Source organism: Homalodisca vitripennis, chromosome 5, assembly GCF_021130785.1.
Source record: "Homalodisca vitripennis isolate AUS2020 chromosome 5, UT_GWSS_2.1, whole genome shotgun sequence".
In the NCBI taxonomy this organism is placed as follows: domain Eukaryota; kingdom Metazoa; phylum Arthropoda; class Insecta; order Hemiptera; family Cicadellidae; genus Homalodisca; species Homalodisca vitripennis.
The window spans coordinates 125,820,235-125,835,092 of NC_060211.1; the positions used below are offsets into that span (position 1 = coordinate 125,820,235).

Below are 14,858 nucleotides of genomic sequence, written 5' to 3' on the forward strand. Positions count from 1 at the left end.
TCATTGTCGACATCCAGAGTTAATTAGAAACCAACTTTTCCAAGATTAAATCTTAAATGAGCAATGATATTTTCATGCCACAAATATGAACGCTGTTTTATATAATACATATTATATTACGAATAAATTGATGTTGTTTGCACTGGTTAAAAAAGAACCTTGCAGCCTACGTTACGTTTACTAGAATACCAAGGATGCGTTTTCATGCATATACATAATGAAATGGTTTTTAGTTTGTCGAAAATTTTTATAATAACACTTTAAAAGTACACAATAAAAACTAATCACTAAATGTGTTACGAAACTCTGATCTCGATAATGGCTGGAGACCAATTCAGGTAATTATTTTTAATAATATTCGTAGAAGTTTTGGAAATACCTTAATTTAACTGACCTAAACACCTGATGAGTTATTCGCCAAATAAGCTTTAAATACGTTTAAATGCTAGAAAATGTAGAGTATAGAGTACTTAATATTATATAAACATATGGAAAATACTATTTATAGAATATTACAAAATCCACCATAACGAAAAATGCTGGCTGGGAATGTTTACATCTAATATACTCGAAACAGTCTGGCCTCCTTGATATTGCGATATAACATTTTTACAGTGGCTCAACAAATTAAACTTGTATCACGGGGTAACGAGGCAAACTCAACTGTTCCTACGTAAATATGTTAGACAGGAAGCAAATTTAGATGGCCATAGTAGTCTTAGTAACATAGTAGAGTCTTAAGAATATATGATGACGTATAAATATGACGTTACTTCGGGACAATAAGTTAATCTCAGCTATAGCACTGGATCTATCTGAGACCAGAAGTACATAACAAGGAACTGAGGTAGACGTTTTTTGAACGGAGAAGTTTTAAGACCATACGTATACGTTTTCTTAGTCAATTTAATCAAATGAAACTAAGCTATGACATCGTAAATATAATTCATGCGAACCAGAAATACTCCTACTCGTACTGAAAAAGAGACAGTTTGCTTAAAACCAGGTCTAACTATGAGCATCTATATAATAAGTGATCTAACGGAAGATTGAAAGTACTTTGATTTTGATTGCTGTCCAGCCACAGATAACTGCTTAAATAATATTACATTTTTGCTAGAGTTTCTTGTAAGTTCTCCATCTAGTTTCAATTGCTTGCATCTGCATGTTAATGAACAGCTAGTTAATATCGCTATATTTATAAATTCCGGTAAATTGAGCCCACAGAATAAGTTTTGTTATAAAAATTAAAAATTTTATTTTCTTATTTTAAGCGTAAGTAGATATTTTTATACATGTAAATCTACATAATCTAAATAAAATATATTTACAATTATAGCGACATACACTGGCGTTCTGATATATTGGTAGTCTGATTGTACATATTTTATGAATTGTGTGTGTTCCTCATTATTAGAAAATTCATGGTTAATTACACATTCAGAACGATAGACTTAATTACTCATGTCTCGTTATTATGTTTTACGTGAAAATTAAACTACCAAGTTCAAAATAAGTTTTTTCATTACTCCCAATAAATAAAATCAATTCGTCAGGAAGGGGGCATAAAGCTATATTATAACCTCAAAAATAGAGTGTCATAATTCGTGTTCTGCGATCATTGCTTTGAGAGTGAGCGTGTGAGGATGAGCTATATTACGATGTCAAACCCGCATTTCAGATCGTGTGTCTTCGAAAATTGCAATGGGAGTGACTATTTACCATATTATTACCTTAAACTCTTGCTTCAAATCGTGTGTTCTGCGAACACTGATATGGGACTGAGCATTAGCTATATTATTACCTTAAACTCTTGCTTCAAATCGTGTGTTGTGCGAATATTGCAATGGGAGTGAATATTTACCATATTTTTACCTTAAACTCTTGCTTCAAATCGTGTGTTCTGCGAACACTGATGTGGGACTGAGCACTAGCTATATTATTACCTTAAACTCCTGCTTCAAATCGTGTGTTCTGCGAACACTGATATGGGACTGAGCATTAGCTATATTATTACCTTAAACTCTTGCTTCAAATCGTGTGTTCTGCGAACATTGATATGGGACTGAGCATTAGCTATATTATTACCTTAAACTCTTGCTTCAAATCGTGTGTTCTGCGAATACTGCAATGGGAGTGAATATTTACATTAAACTCTTGCTTCAAATCGTGTGTTCTGCGAATATTGATATGGGCCTGAGCATTAAGCTATATTATTAACCTTAAACTCGTGTTTCAGATCGTGTGTTCTGCGAACACTGATATGGGACTAAGCATTAGCTATATTATTACCTTAAACTCTTGCTTCAAATCGTGTGTTCTGCGAATACTGCAATGGGAGTGAATATTTACCATATTATTACCTTAAACTCTTGCTTCAAATCGTGTGTTCTGCGAATATTGATATGGGACTGAGCATTAGGTATATTATAACCTCAAACTCGTGTTTCAGATCGTGTGTTCTGCGAACATTGATATGGGAGTGTGCATTAGCTACATTTTAACCTCAAAACTCGTGTTTCAGATCGTGTGTTCTGCGAACATTGATATGGGAGTGAGCATTAGCTATATTATAACCTCAAACTCGTGTTTCAGATCGTGTGTTCTGCGAACATTGATATGGGAGTGAGCATTAGCTATATTATAACCTCAAACTCGTATTTCAGATCGTGTGTTCTGCGAACATTGATATGGAAGTGAGTATTAGTTATATTATAACCTCAAACTCGTGTTTCAGATCGTGTGTTCTGCGAACATTGATATGGGAGTGAGCATTAGCTATATTATAACCTCAAACTCGTGTTTCAGATAGTTTGTTCTGCGAACATTGATATGGGAGTGTGCATTAGCTACATTTTAACCTCAAACTCGTGTTTCAGATCGTGTGTTCTGCGAACATTGATATGGGAGTGAGCATTAGCTATATTATAACCTCAAACTCGTATTTCAGATCGTGTGTTCTGCGAACATTGATATGGAAGTGAGCATTAGCTATATTATAAACTCAAACTCGTGTTTCAGATCGTGTGTTCTGCGAACACTGATATGGGACTGAGCATTAGCTATATTATTACCTTAAACTCTTGCTTCAAATCGTGTTCTGCGAATACTGCAATGGGAGTGAATATTTACATTAAACTCTTGCTTCAAATCGTGTGTTCTGCGAATATTGATATGGGACTGATCATTAGCTATATTATTTTACCTTAAACTCTTGCTTCAAATCGTGTTTTCGTGTGTTCTGCGAACACTGATATGGGACTGAGCATTAGCTATATTATAACCTTAAACTCTTGCTTCAAATCGTGTGTTCTGCGAATACATTGATATGGGAGTGCATTAGCTACATTATTACCTTAAACTCGTGTTTCAGATCGTGTGTTCTGCGAACATTGATATAGTGAGCATTAGCTATATTATAACCTCAAACTCGTGTTTCAAATCGTGTGTTCTGAGAACATTGATATGGAAGTGAGTAGCTATATTATAACCTCAAACTCAGATAACTCGTCATCAGATCTGAGAGTCGTGTCTGGATAGCTATTTGTAACCTCTACACATCTTGTCTCTGTAGATCTGCGAACATTGATATGGGAGTGAGCATTAGCTATATTATAACCTCAAACTCGTGTTTCAGATCGTGTGTTCTGCGAACATTGATATGGGAGTGAGCATTAGCTATATTATAACCTCAAACTCTTGTTTCAAATCGTGTGTGTTCTGCGAACATTGATATGGGAGTGAGCATTAGCTATATTATTAACCTCAAACTCGTGTTTCAGATCGTGTGTTCTGCGAACATTGATATGGGAGTGAGCATTAGCTATATTATAACCTCAAACTCGTGTTTCAGATCGTGTGTTCTGCGAACATTGATATGGGAGTGAGCATTAGCTATATTATAACCTCAAACTCGTGTTTCAGATCGTTTGTTCTGCGAACATTGATATGGGAGTGAGCATTAGCTATATTATAACCTCAAACTCGTGTTTCAGATCGTGTGTTCTGCGAACATTGATATGGGAGTGAGCATTAGCTATATTATAACCTCAAACTCGTGTTTCAGATCGTGTGTTCTGCGAACATTGATATGGGAGTGAGCATTAGCTATATTATAACCTCAAACTCGTGTTTCAGATCGTGTGTTCTGCGAACATTGATATGGGAGTGAGCATTAGCTATATTATAACCTCAAACTCGTGTTTCAGATCGTGTGTTCTGCGAACATTGATATGGGAGTGAGCATTAGCTATATTATAACCTCAAACTCGTGTTTCAGATCGTTTGTTCTGCGAACATTGATATGGGAGTGAGCATTAGCTATATTATAACCTCAAACTCGTGTTTCAGATCGTGTGTTCTGCGAACATTGATATGGGAGTGAGCATTAGCTATATTATAACCTCAAACTCGTGTTTCAGATCGTTTGTTCTGCGAACATTGATATGGGAGTGAGCATTAGCTATATTATAACCTCAAACTCGTGTTTCAGATCGTGTGTTCTGCGAACATTGATATGGGAGTGAGCATTAGCTATATTTTAACCTCAAACTCGTGTTTCAGATCGTGTGTTCTGCGAACATTGATATGGGAGTGAGCATTAGCTATATTATAACCTCAAACTCGTATTTCAGATCGTGTGTTCTGCGAACATTGATATTGAAGTGAGCATTAGCTATATTATAAACTCAAACTCGTGTTTCAGATCGTGTGTTCTGCGAACATTGATATGGGAGTGAGCATTAGCTATATTATAACCTCAAACTCGTGTTTCAGATCGTGTGTTCTGCGAACATTGATATGGGAGTGAGCATTAGCTATATTATAACCTCAAACTCGTGTTTCAGATCGTGTGTTCTGCGAACATTGATATGGGAGTGAGCAAGAAGTCTCGGTCCATCGCGGCTGCGAAATGCCGTAAAGTCAAGGTAATTTCGGTTAGCTTATATTTTTATATTATATATTGATATATTAAGTGATTTTGTTTGTATGTAATTGGTAATGCACAACATTCCCTTAAAATATGTATTCCGTAAATTAAACTCTTTCATTGCTCGTATGTACATCCTAATATGTCTGAATGTATGAGTTGTTGTTTTATGGGAACACCTAAATACGTAAACCTCCTCTCTTGAAATGAAGGTAGGATGAAAAAATACAATTATACGTCAAAGCACAACTACAGACAGGAACGTGACAAGTTAAGCCCAGCTTTGGAAATCGATGGCCGATGTAACGCGTGCATCTATTGAACCAGGGTTCGCTTTCAAAGCGGGTTGGAGTGTCCTTGCTTCCTTTTCACTTTCAAAACCATTTTGTTATTTACTGGGACATATGTTATGCTGAGTCAGTAGATCTTATATTTCTATACATTGTTGAAACTTTTCAATCTATATCTTTGAACTGGTTGACTGAAACAATAAATAGATACTCTTATAAAATTCAGCTTCAATAACTGTATTACATAATGAGATTGTATAATTTGTGTCCGTTTATATTGTAGTAATAACTATAACGTGCCATATTACTATTCATTCCAATTATATAATATTTATAGAAACCCACATTTCTTGAAAAAAGACATTATTAAAAATTAAGGAATGATCTATATACTTGTGCTCTAATATCAGGATCTGTCACCTTTTACACTCTTTTAATTAGTGTCCTTTAATTATTTAACCTTAATTTGTAGCATGAATTGCGTTAATGTTTTTATTTCAATACTCGTATTTATAGTATATTAATTAGAACTATAGTATTTGTGGCGACAAAGTTGTCGAACACTGTGCGAAGTGTGCGGTCACCTGCGCCACAGCCAAACAACTGTTCGGAAACTACGAAGTTCCATTGTGAATATTATACAACTCGCTAAGCCCACCCTAGGTGATGAGCTTTTCCACACAGCGCAAGACTTTAGTAGTGGGAAATACTGTTAAGTAATAGTACTTAGGCTATTTTGTTCAGACTTTATTTCAAAATAAATTAATAAGATTGTGATTTACACTGCAGCTCGTTCTTCTATTTTATAAATATACATTAAAAGTCCATGATATTATTATATAATATTTGTGGAAATCCGTATTTCTTGAAAACAAAAACATATTTGTAAACACTAAGAAATTATCAAATTATACCAGTCATGCTATCAATTTTTATAATATATATATATATATATATATATATATATATATATATATATATATATGTCCACTTTGGAGCTACCTTAATAATTTTTAAACATTGTGAAATATGAAGTTTCTTGGAGCATTGGAAATATTTTCATTTAATGAGGTGGACTAGTGAGTTACAACACATTTTCACATATTAATTTAATTTTGCAAAATTTAAAAACTATTGGAATATTAGTAATTCAATTATTATTAAGATATTACTGAAAATTATGTCACGGTATATCCTCAAATCAAGGGGAGAATTGAGTCAATTTAGAACATTTTCCCTTTTTGTATTTTTGAAATGAAACGAAAAAGTGAAGAAATTATATTTTAAGGTGGTCTAGGCATTAACAATACTATGATTCTGCGGAAAACATATGATTACTTAAGAAAGTTCATTGTTGAGTTAGATACTGACAAATTTTTGACCATATTAAAAAGAGTAGTCACTAGCGATCTTCAACGCTCAGTTTGCCTCTAGTAGCCTACCACACGTAGCTTGCATCTAGCAGATTACAACATTCAGCATGCCCCTAACAGCCTACCACAGAACCTTGACTCTAACAGCCTACCACACGTAGCTTGCCTCTAGCAGATTACAACATTCAGCATGCCTCTAACAGCCTGCCACAGTACCTTGACTCTAACAGCCTACCACACGTAGCTTGCCTCTAGCAGATTACAACATTCAGCATGCCCCTAACAGCCTACCACAGTACCTTGACTCTAACAGCCTACCACACGTAGCTTGCCTCTAGCAGATTACAACATTCAGCATGCCCCTAACAGCCTACCACAGAACCTTGACTCTAACAGCCTACCACACGTAGCTTGCCTCTAGCAGATTACAACATTCAGCATGCCTCTAACAGCCTACCACACGTACCTTGACTCTAACAGCCTACCACACGTAGCGTGCCTCTAGCAGATTACAACATTCAGCATGCCTCTAACAGCCTACCACACGTACCTTGACTCTAACAGCCTACCACACGTAGCGTGCCTCTAGCAGATTACAACATTCAGCATGCCTCTAACAGCCTACCACACGTACCTTGACTCTAACAGCCTACCACACGTAGCGTGCCTCTAGCAGATTACAACACTCAGCATGCCTCTAACAGCCTACCACACGTACCTTGACTCTAACAGCCTACCACACTCAGCTTACTATAGCTACTATAGCTGCCTACCGCACGTAGCTTGTCTCTAGCAGCCCACTAAACCTTTAGAAGCCTACCATCACAATACCATAATGTGGCGTGACAAATGAGTATGTCTGTATTTATTTCAATGTTGACCAATTATCTTACTTCGTCATAGTAATTAAAAGTATTTTTAGTCATTCTATGCGTGATAAATGAAATTATATTCCATTTCCATTATTTCAATAGAATCTGATGCGTAACTTATATATGCTCAACATAAAAGAAAAGAAACATTTTTAAATTTATTGTAGTCTTTCATAAAATTCATGGAAACGTTATAAGACGTTGAAAACTGAATAAGTTGTTGATATGTTCCCTCACACATTTTTATTTATTTTTCTATAAAAATGTATATGGAAATTAATAATATTGTTTTTAAACCCTTTTCATGAACATTATTTATATCCCATAATACAAAGGGACATTTTTTAATTATTTCAAGTTTATATACTCTACCACTTTTACTTTGGATCCATTATTTGGCCAAATCTAATATAAAACTTTGCTTGCATAGGTCGTTCTTGAAACATTCTGTTGAATTGAGCGGGCTGAGGAACTCATCAAAGGATTACAATATTAATATTCCGGTATCAATTGTAGTGGGAAACTTTAAGAATCACGGTGGTTAACGGGTTTACTAACATTATTTTAAAAATACTACTGCGATTGGTTGAATTATGTTTTGTCATATTACGACTTTTGAACATTTAAAATATATTTACACATTTAAAGTAACCTGTGTAATTTAAAATTGTATCAGATTTATACAGCATTGCTTTTTTCCATATTTAGCTGTGCCTAGGTAGACGTTGTGCAAAAATGTAAGTATCAAGCGCATCAATGTCGGCTCACAAACCCACCCAAATCGTTCTTATGTAATAAAGCACAACCACAATAAGTTTGACTAAAATCAATTTACACCGCATTCCTAATCCTGAAAGACATAATACTTTTTTATAACAGAAATTTATTTTAGTACATATTCTATTACCTGTCCTAGATGTGCATTTGGAAGACCACTATGTAAACTATCTCACAAATCTCGATTTGATTTCTAACAACTAATCATAATTTAATATATTGAAAAAAAATCAGTATTGATTTAGTTCTACGAAAAAGTGCAAAATAATATATAGGGTGAGGCAGAAAGGATGGATGTTTTTAGAACAGATAGTATTCTGATCTGGGTAGTGGGAGTGGGGCGACTGAAGTGGCCATGTGTTCGGTAGAACATACAATTTCGTCTAGTCATTTTTTAGTCGTCATCATGGAGTCGTGGAGTGTGCAACATCGTGTTTTTACAGTTTTGTTCGTAATAATGAGAGTATTTTTGCAGTTCAGCGCGAGTTTCGTCGTCATTTCAATCTTGTGAGAAATAACAGTGTACCCACTCGTAACACCATTTTACGTTGGGTTCAATTATTTCGTTCAGTAGGAACAGTGATGAATAAAAATCATCAGCGCCAGGGTCTCATCGCACTGTACGCACTCCAGAAAATGTGGAAAGAGTTCGGCAAGCCATACTCCGTAGTCCTGGTCGATCTGCTAGGAGACATTCTTCTGAACTGAACATCAGTAATCGGTCAGCAAGGCGTATTTTACATAACGATCTAGGATTTCATTCCTACAAAATTGCCATGGTTTAACAATTGAATCCTGGCGATTATGTAAAGCGGCTAAATTTTTCTCGAGAAATGAAGGCCATAATTGACCAAAATTAAAACATAATTTTGTTTATGACAGATGAAGCACATTTTCATTTGAATGGTACCGTTAATCAGCAGAACTGTCGTTATTGGTCAGATGAAAATCCAAAATTAATGCATGAGAGACCATTACACAGTCCCAAGGTGACAGTTTGGTGTCCTGTGAGCAGTATAGTTGTTATTGGTCCATACTTTTTTGAAGACGACAACGGGACCACTGTAACTGTAACCTCGGAACCTTATAGACAGATGTTCACTAAATTCTTCCTACTTGAACTAAGAAGAAAACGTATTCCTATCCGGCAAGTATGGTTTCAGCAGGTCGGGGCGACAGCTCACACAGCAAGAAATTCAATGGAAGCAATTCGGGCTGTTTTTCGTGGTCGCATCATTTCTTGGTTTTATGTGCGACTACTTCTTGTGGGGTTTCCTCAAGTTACGTGTTTACCAGCATAAACCACGTACACTTCAAGAAAGCAATTCGTGTGGAGGTCGAACAAATTGGCAGGGCAATGTTAGAAAGAGTAGAAGCCAACTTCCGAGAGCGGCTTGTAAAGTGCATCGCTGAAAACGGCCGTCACCTGTCAGATGTTGTTTTCAAACATTAATTTTCTAAAATGGTAAGATCATGTGAATATTATTCTGTAAATAAATGGTTTTTTTTATGCACAGGTAACGACATATTGCGTTTTTTAAAAACCGTTCATCCTTTCTGCCTCACCCTTATTTGCACTGAATTTCAATGCATGCAGTTTGTTAACGTAAGAAGACCTCAGTTTATAGTCTCTTGGTAACTCAACTATTCGTACATTTACAGAGTTAAAATTAATTACTGTGTTTCAAAGCAACTGAGGTAAAATAACAAGTGGGTATGTATTTTCCTCAGTTATATCCATATTCTGCTGTTAGTTTTGTTACAAAATACATAATGTGAATAAAAGTCTCAAGAAAGAAATACGATAGCTTTCCAAATGTACAATCTTGTTTTCACAATGATTAAGGAATGAAATTTTCAAAAACAGTTGTATTTTACCTTCATAGAAATTATTTTCAATTGGTATTTTTCATATATTAAAAATAATTTACAATTTTACTAATAGCCTATTTAATGGCTTAGAAGGGTAAATTAATTATTATGATTAAATTAATGATAAGACTGATTACAAAATTGTCCACTTCTACAGGAATAAATAAAAACCATAGAACATATATCTATACTCGCGTGGATTAAAGATTTAAACTACTTTTACAAATTTTAATTTTGTTGTTATATATTCTGTTAATCATTTAGAGTGTTATGATTGTATGTTATTTTGCACCTGTTGCTGTATATAGTTTCCTCTTAAATGGTGTATTTAGAAAACTTAAAGCAAACAGCAGTTTTTTATAATTTTGATCTAATAACAATAAAATTTGTTGCCAATCCGAATAAAAATATTATGAAACATATTATTATCTCACACATGCAAACGTATAGGAGATAACATTTTGTAACTTCTCATAAATAAAGAGATTTAAATTTACGAGTAATTGAAGTTTTGACTCTGCACTCAAATGTAGTCAATCCTTTTTACGTTAGTAATGCACACTCAAACTCACATTTTACTTTTTAAACCAGCACTGTCAATGCTTAATTCAATTCAGTCAATTCCTACATGCTATATTTACCGATAGTTTATGAATGATTAGAAACTCCAATGCGTGAACATTATGAATTATGAAAATTCTTTTCGTAAGAACTGTTCGGTTGCATATTTTCATTTCGAATGTTAACACATTCCTCACATTTCCCGTGTTTTAAGTAATATTGCTCACAGGCATAAATTGAACATCGGCCTGTCGACAATAGAAGCCACCTTCCCACCCCTAGCCTGTTATCACCTACGTGTCGGCCTCCCGGGCTACGTGATCCTGACACAACTCTCTCCCTCCCTCATCAGATATGCATGAACAATCCTCTTCCTTCCTACCTTCTCTTATTTTCCACATTTCCAATACCACCTGCCACTGTCGCATTTGTGTATAAAGTCATTTAAATACGCAGTATTGGAAAAAATTGAAGATTTAGTATGTAATGATCCATTGTAATACAAATTTCTATTTAGTTAGTTGTTAGTTAGTGAACATTCACCAATGGTTGAAAGATCGATAGTTCCCTTTGTTTATCCTGAAAAGTGATATCAAGAAAGTGATCTAGGCGTCATTGTTACAAGTTTGAGAAATGGCCCATAGGGTGTTCGATTAAGAAGTAAAATTTTGTTAATAGAATTAAAGGACCAATTTTAAAAACTTTTGTCAATAAGAAGTTGAAGTGTATACATACATATATAAAACGCTAATGACAAACAACTAACTATATAAAGGAAACACAATTTTAGCAACAGTTTCTAAACTTTATTTTTGTTTTTGGAATAATAAATTTATCTTTATTTAAAGACTATAAAATGATATTCAAACTAAATTTTTGTTGTTGATTGATACATATGTAGATTGCATATAAGTGCATTGCATATCTCGTACTCTGATAGGCCGACTGCAACCTACGCACAGACTGCTTGTCCATGAATTAGGCAAATTTTCACAGTTGCAAGTTATTTTTTAACAAAATTACTATCTGCATTATCATTCTCTAAATTAAAATTTCAAATTTTGATTTTAATAGATCTATTTCAGTCCTCATTTTGAATACTTCGTGGATAAAAGAGAAATATTTAATTTAATCTATTTTGTGCTAATATTAAATGGAATAAAAACCCAAATAGTTAAATGCTATTGATGAATAAATGTAAACCAAAATTGGTAAGTACACCAAAATATATCAACAGTTATTAAGAATTATATCAGCCCTATGCTCATATTACTATTACTATACTACAATTTAATAGATATAATACTTCAGAATTAGTTTTGTTTGCCCACTGTGTACTTCACGTGGGGTTTTGGCCGTGGACTAGTTGTGTGGGTTGCCCGATATTGGTTTTGTAATTACTGGCTGAGAGGTGGCGTAAAACTGTGTTAGTGAGTCGTTACGTAGTCAATATTGCCGGAGATAGGTTGGAGACGGGTACTTGAGATTAGCTGCTATTTCACCACATGCATTAGCGCAATCTTCTACTATCACGTGGCTCAATGTCACTTATATATAGTCGTAGATGATGTTCAGGATGTTAAGTTCTAAGAATTTAATAAAAAAAGCAACATGTACCTGGTTTTCAAAATAAACCCATATTTATTGTTATTATTGTAAATATACCAATAGATTGTTGAACACCCCTCTTATGTGGGAAAAAATAAAAAATAAACTCAAATAAATGTCCGGGAAATGAGTTCTAACAATTAAAAAGCTCTAATACTTTTAAACCACGTTGAAACGAGATTGCTAAATCACCCCGACATCCTTTTTTTATTTCTGAACACTTTTAGTAATAAACGAGCAACAAATAAACATACATATCATAGTATTCCTTATATTATTTAATGTAGCTAGGTTTTTCTTAAATATGATTGCTAACTAAAATATAACTCCGTGTTAGTTTACAATCTACCAAAGGATAAAGAGTTGGTTAACTTTTATAATGAAATGGAAATTAACTATAAATATGCTATATTATACATCCTGGTGCGTCCTAGTTTCACTGTTTATACACTGAAATTTGTTTTATTTTGCTTCCATAACATTTTAGAATGTGAGAAAAAGTTACAAATAAACCTACAAGATAGCTACCATTAGTTTTCAAGTTCACGCAGTCTTTACATTATCAATGTGAATGTCAAACTAGAAGACAAAAAGACCATGATTTTATACAAAAATGAAAATATTTCAATATAATATGTGAATATACAGAACCAAAAAAGTTAAAAATGAACAAAAAGATCTCATATAATTATTACAGTTCTGAAGTAGAATTAAGAGTAAAACAACAATAACATTAAGGGATACTCTGATAATTACGATAACAATTTATACATTATACAACAAGAATAGACTATGTAGTGTATTAGTAATATTTTGAAGTAGTAACAACAGTTTTTGCAATTGATGTCACTAGGTGCTTCTATATTACGCTAAGCTCGACTGCGTGGCAACCACTTAAAAAATAAAATAAAAGATTTCTGCATCGCTGTATCTATGGATATATTTCGCAGCTGATTCTGCATCCTAGGTATTGCCCTGTTATGTGTGAAGAGCGTATGCAGCTGCAGCCTCACGAAAAGCTCCTGAGACCTAGTTCTCGAAGACACTCTCAGGTTGATCCTTTCGAACTGTTGAGGGCAGTCGATGAGAGCATTTAATAACTTGTATAGGAGCACGGTATCCTGGATCCTTCTTCTAGCTTCAAGGACTACAAGCCCATGACCGATGTTTTTTCTTCGACGGGCATATCTCTGTAATGAAGGCCTCACTCCCACAATTCTCCCACAAGCTCGTGTTAAATGTTTTGAAGAGCCCTGATGTGGACAACGTGAAAAGACGTTCACACAACCGTCTAAAACTCCAACACTTGTCTGCCGAGGGAAGAGTATATGAACTTGAGGGCTCAGAGATTGGTTACATTGAACGTGCACAGTATATTAGTATATCTGTATAACGACGGCTTTGACATGCATATACCAACCACAGCCCTCATCAAACATTGTGAATATACTAATGGTCCGTCTCATTATCATCATTGGTGTTTTCTAGCATGGTGGTCCGCCATCTTGAATTTTCTCGGAAGTGCGCGCGCCAATGATCAATCTGATTGATTCAACAATTTAATTAGTGATCAGACAAAATTAATATCGCACAGGTTGCAAAAGCTTAGATTTTTTTCTGTAACCCTTACTGTTTGGTCTGGGCTCGTGTATAGTTAGTTTCTTTTATCTTCAAGTAAAAAATAAAACACCAACAACCAACGACTGAAACTAATTGAAAGTTGATGTTCCAGCTTGCTATTATTGGGATATAAGATAGCTAATAAATAGGTGGATAGATAGATGGATAGACAATAGGTGATATCATATAACAAGGAAGTGAGTGGTGATATTTTGAATAAGCGGACATGTAAATGTTTTTCCATTAATATTCTTAAACGATTTAAATTCTAAATTTGTGTTTTGTATGTTGGATAAAAGTTAAAACTATTTGTTTTAACTTACTGTACATATTTTAGAACAAGCCATGTACTTTTAAATTTTACTCTTGGAACTGTTATTATTAATTAGTTTTATTTGTTAATTTTATTAATTTTTATTGTTAGATGTTGAGTGTATGTTTAGATGCATGATATATTTAATTTAAAATTAATACAAACTTAGACAGTTTCTTACTATAAAAACCAAAACAAATACTTTCATCTACATATTTTTTTAAAGCTTTTTTTAGGTTTTTGTTTTTTTTTTTTTTTGTCTTAACGGTTAACAACAATAGCTAACTGAGCCTTAGCGAAGCCTCTCACTCTTGGAGCTGGAAAATTCTCATTTCTCTCTGTTTGTTCGCTTGATATATCGAAAACGAATTGTCATACAGACCTGAAATTTTTTATGACGCTTCATTTATATATAAGCAACCCTGTGTTCGATAATGGTGCACGTCACTCACTACATGGGATTTGACTGAGCGTTGGTAAATATTTTTACATAGGTCTTATGTTTGACCATGACGGAAACGAGAAAACAGGAGAATATATTAATCGTAAACAGACTGTGAACAGTCATTTGAGATTTTAGCAAGTAAAATTTGTATTCATAGAGTAAAAATAAAACATCATAGATTGGAGTCGATATTAAAA

At 34.2% G+C, this 14,858-nt stretch overlaps 1 protein-coding gene across 1 annotated transcript in view; it reads left to right on the plus strand.

The window, feature by feature from the left end:
• Nucleotides 1-4,884: 4,884 nt before the first annotated feature.
• The window catches only part of LOC124362829 (transient receptor potential-gamma protein), a 346,796-nt gene continuing 336,822 nt past the window's right edge, over nucleotides 4,885-14,858 (plus strand). Inside the window, exon 1 of the mRNA XM_046817664.1 lies at nucleotides 4,885-4,928. The gene's annotated coding sequence lies outside the window, so the exon portion shown is untranslated. The remainder of the gene's footprint in view (nucleotides 4,929-14,858) is intronic.